We start from the raw sequence: 5,000 nt of genomic DNA, 5'->3' as shown, positions 1-5,000 counted from the left end.
TTTGACGCTGGCAAAAAAAAGTGTAATGTTTCAGGTTCTCAGACATTAAAAATCATTACTCAGACGTTTATATCACGTCTACTTTATTGACTAACGCTTTTCTTTTTATTGAAGTACTTTGTTATCGCGTTTGTCCTGAACGTCGCATTACTCGCGCCCTGACTGTTTGAGTGTCTCTTCCGTTTCCTGCTGCAATCTGCCCGAGTACTTGGGACGGGAGTTATGAATATGGCTTCCTCATCCTCGTCTTGGAGATCTTGGCCAACACCTTGCTCGGGAGCTGTGTCTTTCTCAGAAGTGATGACCGGCAACCTTTCCCAGACATTCGTGACGAGGTGTTGCTTGTTCTCACTCAACAGGCCGAGTGCCGTGCATATTCGCTTCCGCTCGGCCAAGGCCTCGGCGGTGCCATACGTGCCCAGCGACATATGATGATCTTTGAGATTTTCGGACAGCATTCGCATGTAGGCCTTAAGGTTGGCGCGAACGGAAGGTTCGTCGCTCGTTCGCAATTTGTCATAGCACTCCTTGAGCTCTATTTCCGTCGTCCGGACCCAAGCGTTTTCGAATGCTATTCTCGCAGCCTCTCGGCGTTCATGCTCTCGGGCTTGCCTTTGCTCCTCCTCATATCGGTCCAGTTCCCTCGTGACTGCACTAGGCAACGGTTCTTCGGGATTCGAGGAGATGAGTTCCGCGTTCTGAGTGGACACGCCCTTAGTTCTGAGCAGGGTCTTGCGCCGTTTGTGCTGCTCCTTTCTGTCCTCTTCCGCTCTGTGCCTCTTGGCCCTCTCGGTCTGGAGCATGTGCAATACCTGCCTGTGACGAAGGCTATCTGGCTGCAGGCCTCTGAGATGTTCCTCAAGGGCGTACAAGACGTCACCCGCGTGACTGGCATCTGACTGGCTATCTGAAGCTTCCGAGTCGCTTTGCTCGTCTTGGTCCTCTACAGGAACTGGCGCGGTGTTCTCGGTCATTATCTCCTCCAACGACACCGACTGTAGTGCTTCTTTCTCGCTCTGCTTTAAGGCACCGTCTTCGTACAACGAACGCTCTTCGTCTGTTTCTGATTGGTCCTCCTCGTCGGTTTCACGATGTTGTGTCTCTTGGGCTTTTCGTGTTGCCCAGATCAGGCATTCCATTGGGTGCTTTTTCAACCAAGTAGCCGCACGTTTTGTGGGGTTCGCCAGTCTCTTGAACTGGTACGTGCTGAGCCTTCTGTCCATGGCGGGTTGATCAGACGGTCCAAAGTCGAGCTTTTTCTGACAAGTTATCAACATGGGACAGCGGTTGATGAAAGATTTTGCCCTCTGATACTTCACGTCGTGTGCGGAATAACCACCCTGTGTCAACGTTTTCCAGTCGTCGATATCTAGGGTTGATTCCGTAGCCTCGTCCAAGAATATGACCTCGGTGAATGGCGTAATCATCGATTTATTAAAGGCACGCTGTTTGGTAACCGTGGCTACGTTTCCGTGATGTACGAGGCTGAGGATCGGGAAAAACAGGCTTGTTTTGCCGCTGTTAGCGTCTCCGACTAGACACAACACCTTGTCCTTGTGTTTTTTCTTATTGTAGTTTAGGAGTTTGACAAACTCTTCGCAGAAGCCACATACGTCGTCAGGAGTGAGACTGTTTTCCAAAATCTGGCGAAAGTATTTTGCGTCGGGAATTTGGTTTGGCTCGTACGGGCAAAACGCTCTGGGTGATACCTTGCCTATTTGGTGTTCTTCGATGGCGTCCTCGACGAAATTCCTTCCTTTCAATGACCAGCAAGCGCCGTTGTTCACTTCGATGAGATCGTAATCCACGGTTAGTGGTCGAAACAGCTCACAATAAGGATCCGACAACAGGTCAATGATTTTCTTCATCTGCGGAAGCATCCGCGACTTAAACTGCTCATTGGTGGCCAAGGTGTTTACGAAAGCCCTTGTCTCGCACTTGTATGAAAACGTGAACGTGGATCTGGGATCTTTCTTGTAGATTTTTCCTCTGTAGGTAGCATAGCCAAGTTTTCCCATGGCGATTGCTATATCGTTAACCAGGATTGCGAGTTTATTTGACAGCATCTTTTCGTCGTCGCACGGTGGCTGGCTGGTGGACGCCTGCGACGTCGCCGTGTTGGACTCGAAGCCAAATTTGTCCAGTTGTAGCTTTGCCGCGGTCAGACGTTCGATTGCTTTCAGCAAGAACGCGTGAAACTTCTGATTAACCAGGGTCACTCGCACGACGTTTTCACTGCCACAATCGTCTAACTCCTGGGTGCATAAGCAATCCTCACCGATCAGCTTCCTGGCCTCGTCTCTGTAGGAGTGTTTGTAAGATGATCTCACAAGGTCTCGCATGAAAGGATTTTTATGATCTTTGAACACTTTGTAAAGTTCTGCCGTGGCTGGAGATTCCTTTCCATCCTGGAACTGCACCTGTCGAATACAAATTAAATGGGACAATGTCTCAGAACATTTTCACGATTTGTTTTGCTACCTGCAGCACTGTGATTGTGCTTGTTCCTTTTCTTTTTATCTCGCTTTACATTGGATTGCTAGACACATCTCAAGGAGAGCTCTCAAAGAAAGATACGACATTCGTTACCTGGGTTGCTGTGACATCCAGTCCGCAATTTAGCAGGGCCTTGTGAACCGAAATTGGGCTGGCAGGGGCGCCATTTATTGTAGTCAACGCGACCCAGTATGAGATTGCGGGGCACAGTGATTTGTTTATACTCGTCAAGTTCCCTTCGAGCCACTGTTGCGTCATGGAACTTGGAATGTCATCGCCAGAACTACTCTCATCGTCTGTTTCTTCGTTGATGCAACAGTGTTTCTTCTCTTGGCTCGAAATGGCGCTAAAGAAAAACGCTGCGTTGTGGATACCTGAAACACAGCACAGTCAAATGCGTTCAATTTCATTTTTGATACTTAAAATGTTTTCCAAATTTCCTCGGAAACAAAGGTATTCCAATAAATACTGACCTGAAATAGCATTGTCGCATGAATCACGTTTGCTGCAAATAGAAGTCCACGCCCTGCCCAAATCTTTATCTTTTGCTTTAAAAATACATTTTGCGCTTATGATGCTGCACCTTCCGCTGATAACTGGTAAGAGATAACACAGTGCAGCGCTCTTTATCCCTTCACTATTTAGCTGTCGGCACGGTTGTCTTGTGCGCTGCATTTTCTCCTGTAGCTCAGATGTTGTAAAATGATTGCGTCTCTCATATAGTGGATCAAAGCAGTGAAATGTTGACACATAAATTTGAAAGCGCTGCCCGTGATAATAATGATCAACGATGCACGAGAGTTTACTATTTCTTTGTCATGTGTTCACTTGCAACTTGTCGTCAAATAGGTGTCACACATCATGTAACTGTCGAATGGGTGTGAAAAGGGGCGTTTCTATTTTTGTACCTTAAGTACGTTTGACTACCAATCCCGCACAATGATGGTGTTTCCCACAGGAAACCCAAAGAAATAACAGATCAAGTCAATGAAACACAACATCGATACGATCGCTTGGCTTGTTTACTCAGTCGAGCCACTCCTGTTGACCCAGCATGGTTTTTGCGATTTAACACTTTTCCGAGATAAACTCGCCATCTAATCAAGGAAATCCAAAGCACAAACAATGCAATCAAGGCTGTTATCGTAAACGGGTAATAGCTCTCTTTGTTGACAATAATTCACAGAAACAACCGGGAAACCTGACACATTTTGTGCAGTGATTTAGGACTAAATTTTAACAGGAATGCATTTAGGATGTTGCTTATGGCAATCCTTCCTCCTTTGTTCACGTCACTGAGATCAGGCTGAGTGACACATGTTTGTAATCTTAGCAACGTGTTACTGGATATTGAAAAGTTATCAGATCTCTGGCAACGAAGACGACATCGATGCAAAAGAGCAAAATTTCTGTCATCAATTAAAATGAGTTACACTATTCGTCCTAACAAGCCACTAACAAGTAACTGTGTCCGCAAAAACCGTCCTTTTCTGCGTATGTTGAAAATTTGGTTGAATAAAATCTTGTGTATTTCTGCTTGTTTGCTGCAAAAATTGGGTTTCATTACCTCGGTGTAAAAACCTGTGAAACTCTTTCTTTGTTTTGTTAGCTCGTTGTAGGGTTAGGTTATTGTTTGATGTTTTTTTGCTCTTTTGTTTTCCTTTGTGCTACGTCATCTGTGAGTTTCACAGATTTTTACACCGAGAATGAGCCCAAAAATTAAGCTAAACCAGTGAAGCACCACGTGTCCGGGAGATCTGGAAAATCCGCCTTTTTTTGTGCACGCCGAAAGCGCTGTTTGACTAAAATCGTAACATGAAGGCTTGACTGCTGATAAAACTCAAGCCGAACCAGGAAAGAAACTTGTGTCCGGGAAATCCGGAAAATCCGTGTTTTCCGTGCCTGCCGAAAAGTTCTTAGAATGAAATCAAAAAAAAAAAATGAAATAATAATAATAATAATAATAATAATAATAATAATAATAATAATAATGAAATCAAAGGCATTAAGGAATGATCGCTGATAATACTCAAGGCGAACAAGGGAAAAGCCTTGTGTCCGGGAAATCCGGAAAATCTGCGTTTTCCGGGCATGCCGAAAAGTTCTTAGAATGGAATCGAATAATAATAATAATAATAATAATAATAATAATAATAATAATAATTATAATGAAATCAAAGGCATTAAGGAATGACCGCTGATAATACTCAAGCCGAACCAGGGAAAAGCCTTGTGTCCGGGAAATCCGAAAAATCTGCGTTTTCCGGGCATGCCGAAAAGTTCTTAGAATGGAATCGAATAGTAATAATAATAATAATAATAAAAATAATAATGAATGAAATTAAAGGCATTAAGGAATGACCGCTGATAAAGCTCAAGCCGAACCAGGGAAGAGCCTTGTGTCCGGGAAATCCGGAAACTCCGCCTTTTTCGTGCATGCCGAAAAGTTCTTAGAATGAAATCAAATAATAATAATAATAATAATAATAATAATAATAATAATA

This window comes from Montipora capricornis, chromosome 7, assembly GCF_036669925.1.
Source record: "Montipora capricornis isolate CH-2021 chromosome 7, ASM3666992v2, whole genome shotgun sequence".
NCBI classification, from domain to species: Eukaryota; Metazoa; Cnidaria; class Anthozoa; order Scleractinia; family Acroporidae; genus Montipora; species Montipora capricornis.
The sequence above is the reverse complement of the archived record's forward strand: the minus strand, read 5'-3'. Positions refer to the sequence as shown.